Source organism: Podarcis tiliguerta (assembly GCF_965153285.1).
Source record: "Podarcis tiliguerta genome assembly, chromosome: 3".
NCBI lineage: Eukaryota > Metazoa > Chordata > Lepidosauria > Squamata > Lacertidae > Podarcis > Podarcis tiliguerta.
The window spans coordinates 80,763,422-80,789,200 of NC_139536.1; positions in this window are offsets into that span (position 1 = coordinate 80,763,422).

The window sequence follows — 25,779 nt, forward strand, 5'->3', positions numbered from 1 at the left end:
ACATTCCCATTCAATTGGTGCGTGTGCACTGTGTCATGTGATCAGTTATGCCGGGCGGGGCTTACCTGGGCCCCAACAATATTTTATTCAAGTTGGCACCCCTGCCAAGTAGATTAGTGGCACATCATAAGCAGGTGTTTTACATATGCTTTGGGTAGACATCTGGAGGACTACAACTTAGGAGTTATTTCTTATGAAGGGAACACAAAATCTAAACTGGCAAAAATGCTTGTTTATACAGCAACTGTCATTACACTCCAGAAACCATTTTGTTATTTCTGCACTAGCTAAATTCACTTGGAATACATTTTGTTTGGATAACCACATAAAATCAATCTGGAATGGAATTAAAGTGACCACAGGTTTCTTGCAGCCCTGTATAATCAGCTTTTTTCTTTTTACCGACTATTTTGAAACTAGGATATAAAGGATCAGTGATGCATTACTGAAATTCGTTACTAAATTACTGATAAATTACTAAAACAAAAAGTATTTGGAAGAGTACTTAACTGTAGAAAAGTAGCCAATTTGTATGTTACTATATTTAGTGAAGTCAGAATCTGGGGCATCATCCAATCAAAGTTAAGCACTTCATCAGTTCTAATTAGTCCCATTGAGTTCACTGGGAGAGCTTCAAGCCTGTGCTTAACTTTTCCATTAAAAACCATGGATCTTAAAAATTGCTTAAGGCTGCAATCCTCTGTTCACATTTACTTGGGAGTAAGTCCTACTGAAGTCATGAGAGTTACATCTGGGTAAACATGCTTAGAATAGCACTTAGTTTTGATTGTGTTTATTTTACAGTCTGCAAAGGTTCCATGAAAGAATCAGACACCAAAGGATGAGAAAAGGCAAATATGCCTGTTTATTTTTTACCATTTCTTTGATATGTTCTTAATTATTTGTTGAAAGGGTTTTTTTGTTTTTAAAAACAACAACAGAAGACTCCCTCACTTCCCAGTGTTGCAGGGAGATGAGGTATTTAAGCATCCATGTCAGGTAACTGTTGTTTCAAGTTTTGTGTTTTTCATATTAAACAATTTGCATTTATCCCTTTATACATACACCATTTGGGGTATAAAGATAATTGCTTTTCTAAATGGAGAAAAACATTAAAAAGAAAGAATGACAAAGAGAAGAGAAAAACATAGTGTTTGTGGTGCAGAGGGGAGTGTAGTTCACAAGGAGAAAGGGTCTGTTTCTTAATTCAGAACCATATCAAGCTCAGGGCCAAGTGAGATGTGATGTAAAAAGCATCTTTGCATTTGAGGTACAGCATTTTGGTTTTAAAAGGCAAAAAACAGCTGCTAGGTGGGGGGAGGTTGATTATTGTCGCAGGTTGGGAATAGGGGAATTTACTCTTTCTAGACCAGTGGTTCCCAAACTTGGGTCTCCAGATGTTTATGGACTACAACTCCCATCATCCCTAGCTAGCAAGACCAGTGGTCAGGGTTGATGGGAATTGTAATCCGAAAACAGCTGGAAACCCAAGTTTGGGAAACACTGGTCTAGACAATCAACAGGGTGCTTGAGAGAAGGGTTTTCCCTCCTCAGAACCAGCATCATTCCCTCTCTTCCCAGCTGTTGTGATATTGTTAATTGTCCCCATTGGTTGCTATCAGGTTATTTGTTGTACATTAAATGCAAACTCACATTTAATGCCTTATCTAGTTTGGCCCTCAACTACAATGATTTGAAGACATGCGTCAGTGGAAAATATCAGTGTCCATAATACAATACTTTTAAATAGTTCATATCATTCAGTTACTGAAAATGCAGGAATGAGGAATGATGCAGAGACCACCCTTTAAGTCCATGCAATGTTTACCAGATGGGATGCGGGTGGCACTGTGGGTTAAACCACAGAGCCTAGGGCTTGCCGATCAGAAGGTCAGTGGTTCGAATCCCCGCGACGGTGTGAGCTCCCATTGCTCGGTCCCTGCTCCTGCCAACCTAGCAGTTCGAAAGCATGAAGTGCAAGTAGATAAATAGGTACCGCTCTGGTGGGAAGGTAAATAGCGTTTCCGTGCACTGCTCTGGTTCGCCAGAAGCGGCTTAGTCATGCTGGTCACATGACCTGGAAGCTGTACGCCGGCTCCCTCAGCCAGTAAAGTGAGATGAGCACTACAACCCCAGAGTCGTCCGTGACTGAACCTAACGGTCAGGGGTCCCTTTACCTTTTAATGTTTACCAAATGCAGCAAAGGTTTCACAGCAGTTCCTCACACTGCCCCAGAGAAAGCATGTGAACAAATATTGCTGGGTGGACTCAGTAGGCTCAGAAACTGGAGTTTCGTTTATTCTTGGTGGGTTTTATCCATTTGCTAGGAATTGGTGGGTTCCCCCCCCCCCCACATTTGTGTCCCTCCAATACAACTGGCTTGTGATCAAGATATTGAACTTGTGTATTCTGCTGGTGTTGCTACAGACAGCATGTGCAAGAGGGGCAAGGAAAGTGTCTTCCACTCTGAAATGAGAGGGCATGGGTATTGTTCAGTTGCGTGTATAATGCTCCCATAGTTATCTGAAAACAGAGAGAAATTAACACAGTCAGGGTTAATTAAATACAAGTTGTTCCACATGTTTGACCTGCTTGGTAGGAAATAATCATCACGGCATCACATAGCTAATTAAAATGCTGGGAAATGAAAGCAAAGGACAGGAGGAGTCAGTTCTTCTCTGAGACCTCCATTCAATATAGTAATCTAAAGCTCTAAGTAACTTCTGTTGAGAAGTATGGCAAACTGAAAACGTAGTGCATTATGGGGGAAACCAGATGCAGTCTGGAAAATGGCATTGTCCTGGGCAAAGCTGCATAAATCACTTCTGCAGTGTATCTGTAGCCTGGTGAAGGAATGTCAGCCCATAGGGAGCTGCCTTACACCAAGTCACATCAATATTCACAATATTGTCTACATTGACTGGAAGCAGTTCTGCTGAGTTTCAGACAGGGGCATTCCCAGCTCTGCTTAGAGATGCCAGGAATTGCACATCTGTCCTTCTGCCTTCAGAGCATGAGCTACAGTGAGCTACCACTGAGCTATGGTGCTTCCCCACAATGGGAGGGTGAGTTAAAAAGAAAGACCTTTGCAGGATTCCCTGTGCTCAGCAGCACACTTAAACTGGGCTGGAGGTGCCTATGCATGCACTGTTAGTGGGTCAAGGATCTGTGGCCTTGGTACTATGGCTGGTGGTCCAATTTAAATGTGAAAAGCTAGATAGAATGCCACAAGGATGGGAAATTTTTGCCCATACCATGTCTGGATTACAGGTGGGGTCAAGTTCAATTCTCAGTATGAAGGAGCTGCTTGTAATCCTGCACCAGCCCTGCACATCCACTCCTATTGTTATGTACTGAAGCTCTCACCCTGGGCCAGCAGGGGGATACTGTAGATAGTTTTCACTCAGGTCCACATATGCAAATAAGGGATTGAAAGTGACGTTCAGTGATTGGATAGTTACAGAAAGTGGTTACTGTTGCATTCTAGTGGAGCTGTATATAAGCAGGCTGGCTGAACCCTTCAGTTCAGTTCTGTTCTGGCCTGTGAATAAACAAGAGCTGTTTGAAGAATCGCTGTCTTGTCTGATATGTTCACCCACAACTTAACACCTATGGGCTTTAGCACACCCACAGGAGCATCATCTCAGGCTGTAACCTTGCCTGGACCTGTATTAGGGGAGAATCAGCAGAGGCAGATAATGAAAAGGAATAATCTGCAGGGTAAATAAAATGAAGGAAGGCAGCCAGTAGAACAATCTTCCCTGAAAGCACAGGAATGACTCATCCTAATATTATGAAGATCATAATTAATATTCATCTGGAGTTGTTTACCCAACTTCTTAAGTAAAGCATGGGTGGGCAGATTTCAGGCTTGTGACATCTACTTCATCTTTTAACCAGCACTATAAGCTTCAACAGATGCTAGGTGCAAAACAGTGTTTTGAGAGCAGGGTATGGCCACATGTAAAATGCTGGAATAGCGGGTGGAGCTAATAGAGGTGTAATTGATGCCCACTTGCATGCCTTTCTATGATTGCACCTTTTGTGTGACTTCAACTTCCTCCTGCACTTAGGCAAGCACCATCTTGGACTATAGTTCATCGCCTCAATAAAACATGCTTGTTTAGCCAGACAGTTCAGTTTTTCTGACCCTTTGCAGCTTCATTTGGTTCTGTATATTGCTGCATTTTAGTATTTAATTTATTTTGTATATTGCCTTTTAATATTGACACTGCCTCAAGACGCTGCTGAAGAAGTGGTATGTGAATGTTTTAAAGAAATTATGCATTCATCCAAAGCATTGATATTTCATCCTTTAGCCAAGTTCTGAAGCAGCTTACAGGCATCAACACTAACTGTACCAACATTGGAATGTCCTCCAAATGTGATAAATACAAAACTTCATCTGAGTTGCTGTCGAATACAGATCAGGGATTTCAACAACCTAATTTGGAGGGGGGGGGCTTGCTGTTGATATTGTTAAACCATGGGTGTCAGAAAACCTTGCAGATCTACTGCAAACAATGCAGATCCATGCCAATAGATATCCCCATCAGTTTTACATTTGCCTCTGAATTATCGCATTCTTCTCTAGATTTCACAGCACACACCAGTAGTTCCAGGACATCTGTTGGCTGGGCTGCCCTCACTTCTCACAAACACAGCAATCATCCATCAGTTAGGTTCATTTTCAGGTTTGTTTGCTGAGGCTGCAGGTCATACACCAAGCATGCAGCACAGTTGCTGCTTGAATAATGGAAACCAAGTTGATCGGTTGGCTGGGCAATGCCATGTGTGAATCTCCTTTTGTGGAGTGCTTTCCCATGTGGCTGCAGCTTTTTCAGTCGCAGCTGCACACAGTTTTGCCAGGTTTCGTTCTGCAGCTTTGTTTCCAAGTGGTAACCAAACACCAGGGCTATTGAATTGTGTTTTTGAATCCCCACCTAAGAGGACGTTTGAGAAGAGCCGCTCTAAGCTGTTCTCCTGCAGTGTCTTTTTCTTGACCTTGAGTCTGACAAGCTTTTCTTTCTCTGAAGAAAATGAGTTGGCATTCCAGCATTCCTCCCTGAAGCTTCACCAAGGTGCCCAGTAGTCCTTAGGAAAAGAAGGCCATGGAGCTGTTGACGTGAGTCATTATCTAGCAACAAAACCACAAACAGGTGCAACCTGCTTGATTGCTTCACCGGGAGTAATGTTTTCCTGTTCAGCCACAGAAAAGAAAATTACTGCTAACAAGGTAACAGTTGCCATGCTATTGAAATCACTTCATTCTTTTCACATTAAAAAGCCTTTTCCCTGTCACCTATTTGCATTGCCACATGTTGGAAAACAGACGAGCAGATGGCACACCATCCGACAAGCTGGGTGACACAGTTACATAGTCTAGGGTCAATCTGAGGTGATGCATAGCTTACTGACAGCCTTCCCACCAGGGGCTCAGACTGACCTGTGCTGAAATTGTTCAGTGGGACTCCATCCAAGTCCAGAGACAAAAAAATCAATTAAAAGCTGGCATAGCGGCCCATGAACACATTAGCTGACAGGGAAAACACACCGGAGACCATAGAGATATTAACATACCAATGGGAGCTGATCTAAAAGACTTTAGCTAAGCAGCAGGTGTCAGTATGAGGGGTTTGTCATGATTGCCTCTAAAGAGGAAATTATTACATGGTAAAGAATGGCAACAGGAGGATATAGTGACAACTGCTTCTTTTAGCAGTGTGGCAGGGTCAATGCTGTGTATGTATTTAGTGTTTTTATATTGTGATTTTATGTTGCAACCACCCTGTGACCCGCAAGTATATTTTGGAATACTAATACTAATAATAATAATAATAAATAATGAAGAAGAAGAAGAAGAAGAAGAAGGAAAGAAGAAAGAAGAATTTGCTGGGCAGCTAGCTAGCAAAGAAGAAGAGGGGTGCTGCAGTCCAGATCTCCAGGGTGGAGCATTACTGGTGGCTCATTAACTTTGCAAATGCTTGCCCCTAGGCCCTTTGGTCTTTTGGAGAGTCTTTTTGGAAGGTCCAGGTGGGAGAGAAAGGAGCAGGGTGGTTGCAGAAGCTGCTTGCTGCATGTGTAACCACTGAATACAACCCACTAACATTTATAAAACACCTTCTTTTTGAGCTACATCATATGTAGACAAGATGGATGTGCTCCACAGAATATATAGTATGCCAAGAGCAGGGTGCAAGGCTTTGCCTGCCAAGCCTCCATGCTTACTCATTAATATATTCTGCTCTCTGACTCGTGTCATGACATCTGAGTCAGTCCATTCACACCTTCCCCTCTTGTGGAGGAGGTTTCAAAGTGGGAGAGGGAATTGTCCTCGCCACCAGCCTCAGATGTCACTAAAACTGTACCTCAGATGCACAAGATGATCTCATTTTTCCATCTGAGAAGGTTCTGTTGCTGTCCTCAGACTCAGGCATCATCTGCCCAGAAGCCCCTTTTCTCCCCCATGGCACTGGAGTTAGCAGCTGTTGAAGCAGTCAAGGCCAACTGAAAAGGCTTTACTCATTGGAGGTGGAGCTTAGCCACACAAATAGAAATGCAGCTCTTCTTAAGGCTCAGTTTCGGCTTCCTTCTTGTTGAAGCATTATCACTTGAGGCTGCTTGTATGGCACTTCAGCCTGAACTGCTCATGGCACTGTCTAGGGGAAACCCAACCAGATAGGCAGGGTAAAAGTTGTTGTTGTTGTTTTTGGTTGCCTGTTCCTTTGGCTTTGCTTTGTCAGAACTTGGACCTCTACTTAGCCTCATCAGGACATCAGCCTCCACTTTGTCATGCTTTGCCTTTCCCAAGCCTTATCTTGGACTTGCTTAAATTATCTCAGTCCTCTTGTTGGAATCTGAACTCATGCTTAGCACCCCTCCCTGCTTGAGCTGGAACTCAATTTGCCTGAGACCACCACTCAGAACAGGACAGCTTGGCTCCACAGGTGGCAGCCTTCACCTGATGTTGACCACATCTGCAAAAACAGGAGAAGAGTACCCTTGGCTGAGTTTTCCTCCTAAAGTGGTACACATTATGAAACTATATGCCCATAAGAACATGGGAGGGACATCAACTCTTGAAGAGTGAAAGGGTGACATGAAACATGTCAGTTACTGGCGTGCAGGAAAATAGCAATATAGGAAGCTATCACATCTCACTGCAAAACCAAGTCCTATTCCCATAAGCTCCAAAGCAATGTTACCTGATAATCAGCTGCCAGCTTCTAAGAAGCACCCCATCCTGCTAATTCCTTCAAAATATGCCTACATGGAGAGATCAAATAACCACCAGATTCTTCCTCCAGGCAAATCTCACTGAGCTGAGATCGTAGATGCTCTTGAGGTGGCAGAATTCCATCTGGTTGGTTTGCAAAGTCTATCAGAAAGAGGGACCAGTTTTCTTTCATGTGTCTGTAATCTCTTATATTGCCCACCAAGGTTATTTATCCTTAGTCTTTTTATCCTTATCACTGAAAATGAGTTCTCTGAAGCTCCTGTCTTCTATATTTCCCTCAGGTGATTAAATAAACAAAACATCATGAATCAAATACAGTGATGTGTTTAGATGCTTCCTTGCTGCAAAAAAGAAGATTCTCTTTGTAGGCTATGAAACTGAGATAAATAATCTGTATATTTGCTTTGCAATGGAAATTTCTGAATTTTTATTCACTTAATGACTATAAATTCGGCTGATTTAATAACAAACTGCACAACAGTTGATATAAATTCTTGTTATGGTTAATGTTTTCACCCATTAGCCTTTAATTTAAAGGTTTTGGTTTTGTTGTTACCGATTTCAGTCTTAGAACCGAACTAGATAGAAAATACATGGGACAGTGTCGCAGGTGAGTGATACAGCATCTGCTCTGCATGCAGAAAGGCCCAGGTTGAATCCCTATAATATCCAGGTAGGGCTAGAAATGTCCCCTGTCTAAAACCCTGGAGAGCCAATGGCAGTCAAGTATACACAGTACTGAGCTAAACGACCCAATGAGCTGACTCGGTATAAGGTAGCTTTTATGTTTATTAGGTCTCTTGCCCCAAATGACTAGCTGACGCCCCCCCCCCATAACTTGTGTCATCATGACATCACAGTGTTTCCTTTTTGCCCATTTAGTCCTACCTGCTGTCATTTGGGAGCCCATGATGTGGAGCATCAATAAGAGAAACACTGGATGTTGCAACACAAGACAACATCTCCTACAAGCTACGGAGGAGGAAAAAAGTAGGCATTCGGCAGCTAATTTTGGTGGCAGCCACAAGGGAACATACATGTTTCACTGGAAGATTAGATTTCAAAAGACAATTTGTAGTTTTTATACATCGCCTTTCTGATACTATTGCTCTCACAAGATGCAAAAGCCGTACACTCCATTGCCAAGGGAGAAGCCTGAAACTGGAAAACAGGCCTGTGCACATTTTCCCGTGGTACTTCGAAGTTTAAGGCCATGGTTATACCGGCATATATTCAGTTCAGCATCTCCTTATGGATTCAGGAACTCCAGTGTGTACACAGAAACCTCTTGCCTGTAAAAGTTTCCCTACAAACTTTCCTGAGAGCCAGTGTGGTGTAGTGGTTAAGAGCGGTAGTCTCGTGATCTGGGGAACCGGGTTCGCGTCTCCGCTCCTCCACATGCAGCTGCTGGGTGACCTTGGGCCAGTCACACTTCTCTGAAGTCTCTCAGCCTCACTCACCTCACAGAGTGTTTGTTGTGGGGGAGGAAGGGAAAGGAGACTGTTAGCCACTTTGAGACTCCTTAGGGTAGTGATAAAGCGGGATATCAAATCCAAACTCTTCTTCTTCTTCTTCTTCTTCTTCTTCTTCTTCTTCTTCTTCTTCTTCCTGGTGGGAGAAAGCTCCAAATGCAACCATGTACATATATGAAGCTGCTCTTGCCACTGAAGTGAATAGGAAGTGCAGGGCTTGCAATAAAATCCTATGGGGCTCTGAGTTAGGACCAAAATATATAACTTAAAAAAGAAACATTCTGATCCTTGAATGCAGGCAGCATGTGAAAACCTCCTCTCCAGCAGTATGTCTGTGGTTGTCACCTTTGATAGCTTTGAGATGGCACAATCCTGATCATGTACAGCTAGACTCCACTTATTCTAACTTTTCAAGGACAGGAATTTTAAATTATAAAATATACCTACATACTGGGCTGGATTCAAGTAACCTGGGACAAACTAGCCTAAGCCAGGACAAGGGTTCCTGCTAGCACAACAGGGCTTTCCCTCTTCTCCTCTCTCCATGCCCATCTGTACCTCCTCCAATCAATTATGGAGGACAATGAGAACCCCCAGAGCAACACCCAGGGGGACAAGGGAGGGAGTTCATTTTGTCTCGGGGGGTGGGGGGTGGGAATGTTGCAGTGATGGGACTATCAGAAGAGCACGTCACTGAATTCCTCCCACTGTTTCATAGTGCAGTCTTTTATGTAAACCATTTAGAGATTTTTGTTGTTCTTGATTAAAAGGTCTATAAGAAAAGTAAAAAAATAAATAAAGATTCAGGGCTCCCTCGACCCATTCTTAGTTCATATGATCTAGGCCCTAGATTCTAGAGTTAAGCCACTGACATCAGATTCTGGAGCTGAGCCCTTGATGAGCCTTGGCACAAATTCAGCCCTGCTGTGGGATAAGAAGCAGAGAACCGGAGAAGGCAGGGAGTTGAGAAAGGTTCAAGGAAGCCACTGGGGAGCTGCATAAACCACAAACAAAGCCTAGGAAGAAGCTGGGGAAAGAGAAAGTTCTTTATCCAGAAGGAAATGAACAAAAACCACTTAGGAGGCCAAGGGCACAAAGGAGCCAAAAGGGAGGCTGAAATTCAAATATTGATTTGAACTAACTAAAAGGCCACATATTTGGCTACAGGGCTGTAGCTCAAATTTAATTGACTGGAATCATTCTCCTCTTTCTTTCCCAAGCTCAAAATAAAACAAAGGGAAACATACACAAATTGTTTATGGATGTGTCTACATGGGGAGAGATCACTCCCCCCCCCACACACATTTCAGGTTGCACTCTTACTCAAGAAGACCGGAGAGCAGAACCAACACAGTGTGCCTGCTGGCACGAAGGACGTTGGCACCTGATGCTCCTTCATCCACATGGCTGCAAGAACAACATCCGACCTTCCCTGAGTTCTCTTTTTCTCTGCTGTGCTGAAGCAGGAAGTGATGCTGGGACCTCATTATTTGTATAAACAGAGCCCGCCCTTGCTTTTGCAGATGGCAGCCGCCGCCTGCTGCAGCCCAGCAGCCCAGATATCCAAATGTAAAAGTTACAGGCTGATTATCGGCATTCCTTTTTATCGCACATTTTCAATACGAACAGTGCACGGCGTAATTATGTTGTGCAATTACAAGATAAGCTTCGCAGGTTTCATTTAAGAGACGCCAAAAGAAATGGAAAGCTGACTAATGAGTGCTATCACGTGACTGAGCCAAATGGCACTCATGCCAATCTGCCATATATTTTATTACAGAGTTGTTTTTAAACTCACAATTTTCTTGAAGACACAAAACAAAAGACAAGACAATTATAGAGCAAATCAATATTTAAAGAGAACGTTACTGAGGCTCCATCATAAATATCAAAAGGTTAGACATTAGAAAGGCAATTTAAAATGACTGACCAGGAAGCAATTGGCTTTGCCAGTAATTATCTGTAGCACCCTTGTTGTAATTAAATTTATTTATGTTTGTAGTGGAATATTTGCCTTGCCTCCCACAGGATACCAGTGTTGCTAATTCCTGCACGGAAGCTGTATAATCCTAGGCCTAGCAGTGCTCATCTGGAATCGAATGTGTTTCAGCAAAAGTATTGCATTTCCTTTCCCCTTTCCTACGGAATCCTCTGGGTAAGGAAATTTAGCTGTGAGGGATTAAGTACTTCAATAAAATAAAGAGTAAATAAAATTTGATTGTATGCAAAATCTATTATTTGCCTTACTGAGTGAACTCAATACTGGCTCTGTCTCACAAGCCTCTGTTTCTTTTCTTAATACTATTGTAGAGTTGCATACCAACCCTGGAAAGTAAGGTAAAGGTAAAGGTACCCCTGCCTGTACGGGCCAGTCGTGACCGACTCTAGGGTTGCGCGCTCATCTCGCTCAAGAGGCCGGGGGCCAGCGCTGTCCAGAGACACTTCCGGGTCACATGGCCAGCGTGACAAAGCTGCACTGATGAGCCAGCACCAGTGCCGCACACGGAAACGCCGTTTACCTTCCCGCTATAAAGCGGTCCCTATTTATCTACTTGCACCCGGGAGTGCTTTCGAACTGCTAGGTGGGCAGGAGCTGGGACCGAATGACAGGAGCTCACCCCGCCAGGGGATTTGAACCGTCGACCTTACGATCAGCAAGTCCTAGGCCCTGAGGTTTTACCCACAGCGCCACCTAACTGGGGCCAAAACAAACAAACATACAGTCATACCTCGGGTTACAGACACTTCAGGTTGTGTTTTTTTGGGTTGCGGACCACTGAAACCCGGAAGTACTGGAACAGGTTACTTCCAGGTTTCGGCGGTCATGCATGCGCAGAAGCACTAAATCGTGCTTTGCACATGCACAGAAGTGCCGAATCGCAACCAGCACGTGTGCAGACGCACCACTGCGGGTTGCCAACATGCATCCCACATGGATCACACTCACAACCTGAGTGTCCACTGTATTATCCTGAACAGCAGAATAACTCTTAGGCTGAGTGTTGCTATATGCTTTTCATATAGCTGATCCAGTACTGTAATTCCATTTTCATAATTTATTGTAGTGCTGAAATGGCACTTGCGGGGGGCAGGGAGGGGTAGCTAGAAAAAAGAAAAAAGGCCCCAATGAATGCTGGGGTTTGTGAGTGACGATCCCTCCTGCCATCTCATGTACAGAAACTGATGGGAATATCAGCTGAATCTTATCTGGAAACTGGCAATGGGACAGCATCCTTCTGAGGACAGCAGGCTATCTTATTGTTATTGAATTTTATTTATTAAATTATATCTTTTCCTTCCTCCTGAAGGAGCCCAGGGTGGCCAATAGATTCACAACTGAAAGAAACAAAAATGTTTTTCATTGTCCTATACTGAAAGATTTTTGGCAGAAGGTAGCTGAAACTACAACAGAACTGTATGGAACAACCTTACATTTACAGAACAAAATATCCTTTAGAATTATATGTTCAGCACATGGAACTTCACAAAAGGACAATATGAATGGACTGTCTGTGCCATTACCACAGTGACACTGATGAATTGGAAAAATAAAAATGCGGCTCCCTTCTACCGTTGGATTTAAGACTTATACAAACTTGCAACATATGAACAGCTTGCATATAAACGCAAATTCAATGATATTTGGAATCCATTCTTACAAATACAGTACTGTAATAGGTGAAGATCTGGTGAAGTACAATAACAACTCTATAAAGTATACAGCTTTGGGGTTTCCTCCCCCCCTTTGTTTCCCTTCTACATGGGTGCATTTTCTCTTTTTCTCTTTTTCTTTTTCTTTCTCTCTCTTTTATTTACGCCTCACCATGATTAGTGCACATATAGTGCACATATAATTATGCACTTTTAAACTTTCAATAAAGATATCTGGGGTGGAAAAAAAGCATTCTAAAAGAGTTAAAGCTTTCTAAAAGTAGTCACAGTGAAAAATGTCTAAAAGTGGTGACAGTTAACTTTATTCCATCCTAGCGTTTCAAGGAACAGTATTCTTCATCCATCAAAGGCCTGGGTAAACAGGGATGTTTTCAAATTCCTCCTGAAATTTAACAGTGATGGAGACCAACAAACCATAGCTATGATGAACCACAGATTAGGGCTGAGACATAAAGCCACATTGTGGCTGCACTAGAGCAGTGAAAGGGAGGATAAAGCAGTTGAATCTGGGACAAAACACATATTCGTTTATATTCATTGCATCTATTTTTATCACATGAGACTGGTTATATCTGAATATAGCCAATAAAAACAAGCATCAATACAACAAATTAATCAACTCAAGATCTTGTAATAAAAATAGATACAATAAATACAAATAATTATGTGGCAAGTGGTTCGGTTGGAGTTGTGGATTTGTCAACTAGCACCTCCTGGGTTGCCAATGCAGGTATAATAAGTATGCAAGAGTGCTCCTGGTTTCATCTGTGAAATATTGGTGGGTTGAGGCTCCCATCTAAGCTGACCCCCTCTGTGGATTTGACTAATTCTGCTCTGCCACACGAATCTGGTTTTCAGGCTGCGGCCATGTACGCAACGAGAAATACTGCAGCTTTGACCTTTCATGTCAGCCCCTTGGTCCCCGCGGGCATAGCTACAAATGTGCATATCTGAAGGTCAGATTGGCAATGGTCTGACACGCCCTTTCCCCTCCCCATTTGTCATGCAAACTTTGACCTTTCTCTAAGGAACTGCTCCGCTATAATATATCTCAGCTGAAAATTGTTCCAAGCAGGAAAGTCAGGCACACATAAATGCATAGAACACAAAATAATTATTGACCTGAATATTTTTATTATTCTTGTTGATTCCTGTTTAAAACCCCATAGATTAAAGATGTGTTTAAAGCAAAAAAGGAAAAGGGGGAAAAAACCAAGTCAGGGAATTATTGCCAATTATAGAGCATTAATTTGAATAATTGATTTGATATAAACTACAAATTACTACATCAGCATCATGCAGTGCCCTTATGCTCCCTTTGTAGAGAACTTAATTTTGTTAGCAAGGAGGTAACTACATCACAACCGTTTATGATCGATCATAGTCTATATGTAGGAAGCAGATTTAACAGGAAGCAAGTTTTATTTTATTTCATTTTATTCCGCCTGAGGTCTACTCACTGATCGTTTGAGTTCTGGCAAAGCTTAACCACTCTGTGAGATCTAGAATTTGAACGTAAAATGAAGTTTTACAGTAGGAGGCTGTGTCCTGCAGACACATAGTTAATCTACAATTTGCAGATAGAGGCATTCCCATTAATTCCTGGGGAAACCTGGGCAGCTAACATCTTATCTATGCTTCCTTCAAAAGTTGCCCAAATTGAAAAGTTTGAAGCTAAAATACATTCATTCAAAGATTTTGTTGTTGTTGTTACATCCTATCACTGCAAATCAAGCTGACATGAACATGCCACCTGATTGCAAGCAAAGCAGAACTTTATTGAAGTGTCTATCATCGCATATAACGCTTATCAACAAAGACTACATGGCTGCTACTTGGCGGAGGGTGGGGGAAGGGTTTGAACTGATAATGCCAAAAATGCAACTGTTTTTCTGAAGGTAACTGCTCCTGTCAGTGTAATAATAATGATTTCTGTGCCTTGCCATATCAACCAAGAGAGCAACAAAGGAGAGCAGGGTTCTGCAGATAAGGAAAATAACGCTTCATTAATGTTCTTTAGTGCTTAGTTTTATTCTGTTTCAGCAGCCATCAAGCCAATATTACATGTGTTTGGAAGCCGATATGTAAAATAATGAAGGACTCCACCAGATGACCTGTTTGTTGACCATTCATCCTGATTTGCTTGCACAACTTTCTATGTCCTTAAATTGGGTATAAAGTTTGTGAACAATACTAAAATATGGAACAGTGGTACCTCGGGTTACATACGCTTCAGGTTACATACACTTCAGGTTACAGACTCCGTTAACCCAGAAATATTACCTCAGGTTAAGAACTTTGCTTCAGGATGAGAACAAAAATCGTGCTCCAGCGGTGCGGCGGCAGCAGGAGGCCCCATTAGCTAAAGTCGTGCTTCAGGTTAAGTACAGTTTCAGATTAAGAATGGACCTCCAGAACAGATTAAGTACTTAACCTGAGGTACCACTGTATTAATACTGTTCAGTTATGTTCACATGACTGTAGCAGCACTCAGAAACAAGTAAGCTCCACAAATCTATATTTCCAATGGGTGGTAGGTGCTTGCCAGTATCGTTACTGAGATAATGACTTTAAAATGTAATGTGTGAAACAAACGTACTTAATCTCTTTGGAATGTCCAGGGTGGAAAGTATGTAACACAGAAGGAAAACAGATCCAGGTGATAGCTTTCCAAACAGTGTGGTCATTCTGATATGCTGTGCAAAGGGAGAGAGGAGAAATTCAGCAAACCTCTCTGATATGCTTTCACCCTTCAAAATTTGGACTTCTCCAGATTTTGCAGTGTGGTTCTCTAGTCAAGTAATGTATTCAGAAATGTATATACTAGGGTAAAGTGTGGATCAAAATGCATGTGCTATTGAAAATAGCACAGAAATCATTTGGGGGAATTTGCTTTGCAAAAGTGTGTATACCAGGAGACATTTGCACTAAAATACTCATAAATTTTCACAAGGACTTTAAAAATACCCACAGATAGATGGGGGAAGTTATGGGAAAATGAGAAAGGGAAATAGATAGATTCATGCACTCTAACTGTGCATAAAGATCTGGCACCACCTCACGCGCAGTCAACACAGTCAACACAGAGCAGTTTGACAACTGAAGTAGTCAGCTGGCTTGAGTGTCTTCTCAAACACATTTCTTACATGGTTTGAGTAGTTTATAAGAAGGCTAAGTATGTGAGTCATTTTAAAAGCCAATTTTGCTGAAAGCATTTGACGTGCTGCATTTTCTCATGTTGTTATAAGTACGGTAATGAAATATACCCATGTTCTCTTCAGCCTCCTCAAACTTTTAGTATGACAGTGCTTTATTTTAAAACAATTTGGAACTGTATTTAGACACCCTGAGTTTTAATGTGCAGTCCTCTAAAGGGGGGCAGGGATTAGACTGGAGGACCTGAATAGCTAGGAACACTGCATAGCTCTGCAATATTTGTTCATATGTAGGGCGCTAAATCATTGAATTGTAGAGTGGGAAGAGACCATCTTAGAGTCATTTAGTACAACCCCCTGTGATGCAGGACTCTCAGCTAAAGCACCCATGACAGGTGGCCATCCAACCTCTGCTTAAAAACTTCTAATGAAGGAAAGTCCAGCACCATACGAGGGATTTGGTTCCACTGTCGAACAGTTCTTACCATCAGAAAGTTCCTCCTGGTGTTCAGTGAAAATCTCCTTTCTTGTAACTTGTAGCCATTGGTTTGAGTCCTACCCACCAAAGCAGGAGAAAGCAAGCTTGCTCCATCTTCCATGTGAAAGCCCCTTAGATATTTGAAGATAGCTATCACATCTCCTCTCTTGTTGTTGGCATCTGTCTGTCTCAGGAGAAAGTGGAAGAGTGCACCTTCAAAGTAAAGTCAAACTGTTGCAGAGTTACAGCACCTGCTGTGGCTTTAAAGACTGCTCAGGATGAGTGCCAGCTCACCCTGAGCTCTGCAGTAGCAGCACTGAAAGGGGAAATAGGGACATTCCAGGATCAAATCAGAAGCCAGGATAGCTTCTGTAATTCTGGGAATTCTGTTCCTGGAAAACCAGGACACTTGGAGGGTTTGCATTATTCAGCTACTAAAACCACAGGAATTTTTGTCCATTCAGATGGTGGTTAGATCTCGTTAGTGGAAACCTGATGTTTGGTTACCCTGTAAGGATCTAGCCAGAAGAGCAGATTTGTTAAGAGCTGGTGACCTGCACCAAGTGTTCTGCAGCAGATCACAACAACAACATCCTACCTGTGTTATATCAGCTGCTGATCATCTTCACTGCAGTTCCACAAAAAGGTCAAAAGGGCCAGTACCCTTTGCAAACGATATTTTTATTATATGCCTGCACCTTTCAAAATACCCATTATCTGTCATCGAAGCACATCTGAAGAAACAGAGAACCCAGCCATGCCGCAATAAACAATGCTATCACCTCTGCTGGGTGAGCTATAAATCAGCCACAGAGAAGCCATTGTACAAAGGCCATGTAAGACATCTGGGCAGCAGCACAAGACAGCCAGCATCAGAAAACTCTACCTGTGCAGGTGGGCTATCACTGAAGCAGGAAAAGAGTGAGGGCAATACATCAACTGGTAGCTATTAGAAACCTATTACAAGAAGCCTTGGTAGACTTATGGGGTTTGGGGAAGAAATGTGGTCTTTTCGGCATTTTCAGGCTTCTTGACAGATCACAATCTTTCCTAATCCTATAAACAAACTCTTCAGTGTGAATAAGAGCAGGTGGAGAAACAGACATCTTTCCACATGAAGTGGAGGTGCAGTAGGTATTATTCGTCTTCAATTCAGAAACTGGACATAATTTGTTAATTTTGTGAGTTTTGTTATATCATTCCCGGGTATGCTACAATACTTCTAAAGAATCTCCCACACATGACTGAGCTCCTCCTTGAATAGGTTCTTTCACCCGCTTTATGGCTGCCTGTATAAATGGCCATACCTATCCCCTTGATTTCTAGAAGTGACCATATCATCCCAAAGCTTGATTTACACTAGTGGCCCGACAATGGCAAAACTAAGATTTAACAACTGGATTTAAAGGAAGCACAGCTCCTTTATTATCCGATGGGTAAGCCCTGGCTTCCCATCTGACAATAGATTAAAGCCATTTCCATGGGAGAGTTAAGTGTTGAGTTGAGAAGCAGTTCCCTTCGAAGTGTTTGCTTTGTAGAAAACCGACACACATTCTTTGCCACTGTTATAGACAAAGCTCTTTTCTATAACAGCGTGGTAGGGCACATTGTTTGGTTGCAGGCTGGATTAATGGAACCCATTATAAGGTACTAGCGGCATGCTTGTTGGCAACAATCCACAGCAGACATAAGCCCAGAGCAATCAATGGGCTTTTAAAAACACTGGCTATCAAGCACCACCTTTTTGGAAAGGCTGTGCTTCCTTTTACTGAGGAGGCAACAAACTGCCAGCAGAACTTCAGCGTTGCCTGGCTGGCCATTTAATTCTTCAATTTGCATAAAAGACAAGCGGAAATTCATTAAATGAAGTTAAATAATGTCACAGTGTGGTGATTGATTTTGAAAATCATATCCTTTTATCTTGGTCAGAGCAGAGCTCAAGTCACATAAGTGGAAGAGTTTTGCCATCAATGTGAGGCAAACCCTGATGAAAAGAAGAAAAATAGGCCCTGGTTTGCTTTCACTGTTGCCTTTCTCTTTCCCCTACCCACCCACTCTTTTCTGCTGTAGGGAAAAGTCACACATGCCCTAGGGGGAAGCTCAGAGTTCTCTCTGATGTTGTGCATCTGAGTAACAAAATGAATACTGAGGCTTTCATTAAGCGCTATACTTTCCATCTGTGGACACAATGTACTTACCAATGCAGATTAGGGCCTTCTGATTTGCAATGCAGACGAGTCCTTTACACATCCATAGTGTGGCTGGAGACTTCAAAGCCGCCTTTTTTTCCAAAGAACAAAGCAAATTAATGACGAAGGATCCGTTTATTGTATGCATTCCCCTGTAGATGAAAGGTTCGTAACCTAGGGGGCGAGCACAAAAGCACAGCAAATCACAGAATTGTAGAGTTGGAAAGGAACCCTGAGAGTTATCTGCTCCAACCCCCTGCAAATATCTACCTCAAGACCCAGGCCTGAAGCCTTATCACCATTGTCCTCAGAGCGAGCAAGAGAGGCTCTGTTCAGATCCTCACCACTAACTCTATGTACATTAAAATCACATTGTCGTGGTCTACAAGCAAAATATTAATGGAAGAACAGATGAGGCAGGTACATCCTGGGTCTTCTAAGTAATGACAACCTCTGGATGCACAACTGGCCAGCTCTCTTGCTGATTTAGTACAGGAATAGCCCATGTGGTGCCCTCCAGATGTTGTTGGACTACAACTCCCAGAAGCAGCATCACTACAGCATACGAGAAGCAGGAGGAGTGAAGTAACAGTGATATTGGCTCTGTGTATGTTCACAGACAGGAGCACTGAACTGCCTCCAAAAATGAGCCTACACAGCACTGACCTCTTCGGCCTTTCCTCTCCCTCCCAGCAAGTTATAGCAATGCTGCTGTGGGGGGGGGGGGGCAGGTGTATGACAAATCCTCTCCTCCTCACAGAGGGGAGGCGTTGTGATCGGGAACCGTTCTGGCCCCTGCTCGACGTCACTGCTGACGCGCCACGCCCCCAGTAAGCCTGACTATCAGCGGCAGGCTTGGGGTGGGGTTTATCTGCTTAAATGCAGCTGTGGCAGCCCCTTCCCTCATTGCACTGCCAGGTTCTTCATCAGGTTCTGGCGGTCATGGATTCTGTCCGATGCCCTGCTGGGCTGGTGGCCATGGCACGACCCCCGGTGACACCAGGGCTTACAGTTGTATTTGCATCAACAGGCTCCCCCTACTGGTGATTAACCCCTCTCTGAGTGGGTGGAGTCAACTTTGCTGTTATTCCAGTGCCTAAGCCAATACCTCTCACATGCTGTAATCAATAAAGCTGTAGCCTTTTGTAGCCCATAAACCTAAAATGTGGTGTCCATGTGTCTTTCTTATCCCAAGCAAAGGGGGCAGGTCCTTGAATCAACACCCCTTCTCCACCGGCCAATTCTGATCATATGTAAGAAGAGCATACAATATGTTTTTGGGTAGCTCCACACTTTGCCAAAGTTGTCTGACAGAGGAAACCACTGCATAAACAGGCTGAGTCATTTCCTGATAAGTTGGGAGGTAATGAATGATCACTGACTTTTATAAATGAAAGTAAGCTTTCCCCCCCCCCACCCCCGTTCCCTTCTCTCCCAGACAGAGAAGTGACACCTTTGAAAGAGGGCAGGGTGAGTGCTTCAAGCTTCATGGAGTTAAAATGCCATGAAAGAGCCCTTGGAAGCTGATGAGAGCTTTTACTGGGGGGGAAGTAAGCAGGATGTCGAGCAAAAGGCCATCTGGTGTTCCCCTTGGGGGAACAGAATTGTACTACTTTGTACTGAATGTGTGTTTAATGAGTTTGAATGGCAACTATAAAAACTAGTGATCAAACGGGTAGTAAAATTCACTGAATACAGAATAATTCAATGCTGCTAGCCAGCAAAGAAGAAAGGGACACATGGGAGCACGAAAAAAATAAAGAGTGACTGGGCAGCCATCCTGTTCCATCATTGTTAACGCAAAAGTTAAACTCGCTCATCATGACTCATCTTTTATCTTTTTAGTTTCTTGATTTATGGGAAGCAAGCATAGGTACCCTCAGCTACAGAGATCCTTGTAGCACATACTCCTTCAGGTGGGGAAGCAGCTCTTGGACCAAGATAGCCTGGCTACTGTGGTCCTGGCATTCATTGGCTGAAGACTGAATTACTGCAAGGCACTCTTTGTGGGGGTTCCCTTGGACTTAAACCAGAAGCAGCAAATTGGTTGATTGGGTTATCTCATCCATACCATAGAATATCTCTGTTGAGGGATCCACACTGGCTGCCAATATGCACTGGGCACAGTTCAGGATCTTGTGTTTGGCATTTAAAGCCCTAAACAACTTGGCTCCGGTTTACCCAAGGGATCACCTTGGCCCATGTATTCCCTCCTGGCAACAGCTATGAGGCTGCCATTGTTCATCTCTGGAAATAGCTGCAAGAAAGGAGATCTATGTCTGTGATGAATGTGCAGTTCTGCTTGTGATAGAAGCTAATTGAGACCCTTTTAGGTTCTCTTGAAGGCCTCAGGGACACACTGAAATGCAATGTGCACACACAAACAGGGAACTACCAACATGGCACTATATCCTCAATGTGGGACTATCATGCAATTGTTTTATTGGGCCTCCACTCACATTTTGGCAAATTTGGGTTGTGCAATTATACTTGATAGGGAAGTCTTCTGCAACAAGTCTGCTTCCATAAAGGGTGGGAAGGCGGTACCATAACTTACAAAGTAGCTGTATAGAAGGATAGAAGGATGGCTTATTGCCATGTACTTTAACACAGGCTCTTCAGAGGGGATGCTAAATAAAAAATGTAGTATCTTTGCTGCTGAAACTGGTTCTTGCAGAATTTGAAACCCATCTTGTAATGGGTAGTTCTTGTCAGTAGGCTGTGGTGTGGACCCTTGGCAGATGCCTGACCCTGCAGAGCGTTGATGGCAGCCCCCACCCCGATTATGCCCCCTTTTCCAGCCGCTTTCGGGGTCAGTGCCTAAAATGGTACTTGCCTGCATTAGCAAAGCAGCAACCAAGAAATGGGCTAAACATCACAATGACAGCGTAAGTCCTATGATATAATTAACAAATAATCAACGAAGCATTTATCGTCTATAAAACAACATGAACAAAATAGCTATAAAAATAAGCTAAATACTATTCTGTTCATACACATACACACATTCCTCCCCATCCCCCCAAAATAAACACATCCACCATACAGGACAACCTGATCTATTAGAAATATCTACAACAGAGGTATACTTTAACTTTATTAGTTATTATTCCTATACCATCACAACCCTTCCAACGAGTGAGATTTTTATCTTCCTATGCTATGATATTTTGGAAGTGCTTGCACATTTTATGTACATTCCCCTGTGCTTTGTTCAATTGGCCGTCAGGCCCACTAAGTTCCATGGAGGTCACCCAGTGCCAGATTTATGTATAAGCTAAACAAACTATAGCTTAGGGCCCCACTCTCTTGGGGCCCCCCCAAAAATATACTTCTTCTTAATTGTATTTCACTATTAATATACTTCTTCTTAATTGTATTTCAGTTCAACAAATACTTTGATAAAATACATATTTTGTTATGTGCAAATGGCTTTAGATACCTATTAGGTCCATAAATTACCATACAGCATATATTCAACACAAAAAACAGCGACAATTTGTTGACAAAGGACAGCTGGACATACAAAGGGCCCCATTACCTTCAGTAGCTTAGGGCCCCATCAAACCTAAATCTGGCCCTGAGGTCACCACCGAATAAAAGGGCGTCAGATTGCAGCCTTTAACCTCCATTCATTTCTCCAGAATTTAAGCATGACGAACTTCAGTTGGATTGGGGTCTTCACATTTCATAACATATCTTTGACATATCGCTACAGGAAAACCTGCCCCTTTCTCATGAGTAAACCAGAAAGCACATGAGGTGGGGGTGAAAAAGGAGTCCAACATTTATTTCTGTGCAGAAGTTTGATCCAGTGGGATTTCTCCGCAAAGACTGGACCTCGAATAAAGGATCCAACAGGTTTTATATTCATTGCAGAGATTACAAATTCAGTCACCCAATCAGATCTTTTTGTTTCTCCCTCTCTCTTACAAAGCTCATTGGTATGCACATGCTGTCTTCCTGTGATTGGTCCAAATTGCAAACAGTGAAAGAATGCGCACTAGCGGTCTATAGACAAAGGAAACTCCTTGTGGTCTGTTAGATTTTATTGCAGGATTAAATTTCACCACAATTTTAGATTTCCCCACCATTATCGAGCATGCTCAGGTTGTACCAAAACCTCAGTCCAGTATGTTTCCCTGTTCTTCATTACCTCAATATAAACTATCCAAGACAGGCAGCAGCCTTTGCCATGCTGACATACCTACCTCTTTCCTCAAAACTTCCTTTCTGTCCAGATAAAACATTAAGTTATGCAGACAAGCAACACTGCACACCTCTATTAATAGAAAAAAGATCCAACAAACTACCTGCTCACTCAGTGAAAAAAAATCCAATTAATTTGAATGGAGTTGGGTTGGTTTTTTTTTTTAATATTGGCAAAATTATTCACCCATTAAACTTCTGCTTTATAGCTACTGATCTCTTTCAGCACCCTTCAATAAAATATATCTTCCTTCTCCCATATTTCTCTTACTTGATGAAAGCATTCAATATATTAGGATGAGAGGAAAAATTCTGTTCGGAGGGGGAGAAATATTTTTGAAGTAATATAATGAAAGGTCTGCAAAATGTAATTAAAATGGGCGAAACTGGAAAAAAGAGAGAGGGAGAAGAGGGAGAAAGAGAAAGGGAGGGAGGGAGACTGGACTATACCTTCTTGCTTTCTTTACAGAGAGCATTGATACCATGTATATCCTGAAAGGGGGAGGTAATAATAATTGCAAGATGTACTAAAGTGATGATAAGGTTAATCTGTTCAATATGACTGCAGTTAGAGTAAGGTGCCGGGAGATGCAAATATGAAGAAACTTGAGTTTTTGCTGCTAGTTCTGCCTCTAAATTAAATATATATATAAACAAACAAACAAATAAATTCGAGTTTGGATCCAGTACAGTTCTTTCTGCAGACATAGGCTGTCCTTATGTTCATGGAAGGGATTTTGATCTGGTGGAGGCATCTGCAAGCACCTTCTTCTTGCAGCCTCTCCTCTCCCGCACCTGCTGTCACACACCATATTATTTTGCAAAATGAGCTGGAATGTTTTGTGCATTTACTTACATAATATGACTGTTTTTTGCATGAATGAATGACAATTTTTGGAACGAAGGCAAGCTCTATGCAAAAGAGCCAACAGCAACCATCCTTCTTTGGCAACCTTAAATAAGGAGGACTTGAAATTGTTTTTTAAAAAGAGAGAGTATGAGATGGCAAAACAACCTTCCTTGGAAGGAGAATGTCACATTTCAGGACAGATGTGCCTGTTTTGCTAAAGGGACCTTGATGGGGGGTCTGCAAGATGGTGCAAACAGCCTTGCATTCCTGAGAAGATGTACTTGCCATATAGTGCTTGTAACCGAAAAGGAGCATCTAGTCTAAAAGACTGAGCAGAGGACATGGAATCATTGGGCAAAAACCTCCGTCACACCCCAAGGAGGAACATGAAGTATCCATCAATCAGAGACAGATTTAGGGCAACACAATTGGTTCTCCCACACAGGGTGCAGGAGCCAATGGGGTATCTTCTTGCCTGCTTCCAACAGTCCAGTAAGCACTGGGTCCTAGATTCTTCCTTCCTCCTTCTCAAAGCCTACTTAGTGCTTTCCCAGCTTTGGGAAGGAGGTGGGAGGGCTCTAGGACCTGGCGGAGCAGGTTGGAGCAGACCTCAAATTTTGCCTTGGCACAGCATGCCATTCACCAAGGCCTGCTCCTATAGCAGCTACCTCTTTATGAATCCAGAACAACTATGCCTGGTAATTACATGCCTGCGGAGCGTGTTTGAATATAATGCTTTACATGACACTTTCACACAGTTAAAAACTCCTCACATGCATGATCCAGTTTTATTCCTTTTTCATCCTAACATCAAAGTGATATCCAACTAAGCCACATTCAGAATAGAGCCACTGAAAACTGGGACTACTCTAAGCATGACTAATGCTAGTTAGCACCCTAAATTTATTGCAACTTAAGGTTAAGGGCAGCCCACTTCACCAGTTTTCAAATTCACAAAAAATTGTGTCTCAATAATTCTGGCTGTCCGCAAGGCTAAAGACAGGCACATCAGATTCCTTTCAGCCTTTGTCTGTCCCATGTGCTCATTAATAAGTTGGTCCTGACCATTTTTGCATTAATCTGTAGGTTTTTTAAATATTAAATTATTAATATTAAAAAAATCTGTATAAAACCCCATATTTAACATTTTATCACATAATATTGTCTAAATATATATTTCATCTCAGTGTTGTGTTTATCCTAAAATACATGTTTGGTACATTTTCAAGCCAAAAACTCCATTGCAAAATACAGAGAAGTGTGAAATCTCAAGGATAATTAAATTCTGATCTGCGCATTAATGCAGGAGGCGCAAATTAGGTGTTTGCTAGCTGACTCAAGATCCCGTCCATCCCTATACAAGAAGTTTTCTCTCTCTCACACACAGCCTAACAGGGCAATCCTCTACACAAGAAGCTGGTACAAGGCATGCTGGTGTAAATATGACTGATGTAAAGCTATGCCAAACCCTGAGCCCGTTAAGAAGCCCCAAGGAGGGGGGAAAGCCAGCCATAGCCCAGCCAAGGACGAATTAATACCGTGAGAAAGCAAAACACAGAATTTGCTTCGGTATCATCTTTAAGGCAAACGTAATGCCCACTACGCTCTTGTTCGATGTGGTTTCAGAGCTTACAGTGCCACCCGCTGATTCATCAATAGTAGCTTCCTGAAGTTTTAAACTTTCCTATACCATCACAACCAATAACAGGCACAGATGGACTTCATTAACTTGTATGGCCTCACATCCTGAAGGAGTTTAGTTGTGTATATGCAAATACTATGAAGCAGGAAGAGCAGTTTGGCTGACTCTGTAGCATTGCTGTGACTGCAGCTCCTGGCATAAATTTGTGTGCTTACAAATGCTGTCTCTATTATCAGGACAAGAGCTGTCACAGACTTATGGGTTGCATTCGTAGGGTGGGGGAGAATTGGCTTGTGAAACAGCATCTGCCTCAGGGCACCAGAGATCAAAATACCAGGCAAAATGAGACAGGGAGCTTGCTGTCTCATTTTTGTAACCTTGGGTGCAAACGGCATTGAAAACAAAATTGAATTTGATTGAGCATGAGATCATGAAATCTGTGTGCTTTAAGTTGAAAGTGTGCATGCATGTTTTCAACACCCTTTTGCTGGCGATTGTTTTGGCAGAGGCATTATTCCCCATAAAAACAACAAGTTATTCGATAATTGGCCGAGTCGCTTGTTAATTTTTTCAGCAGCGGTCAGCCACGGTTCAAGCACTGAAAAAGTGGGAAGCGCTGAATTAAATATAATGTTGGCATCAGGCCAAGATCTAAATAATCATATTTTTTTTAATGTGAGCGAAAGAATAAAAATTGAATGACAAAGATGTTAGGGAGAAATACGATTTTCTGAACGGGCAATACTATGCATGGGTTATATTCAATGAAGTCTTTGCACTCAAAATATAATTTCTGCTTATGCAATGGAACTTCCTCTCTTTCTCCTCCCCCCCCCCATTACCCCCATCTGCTCCATAGGTTTGGGGGGCACCCC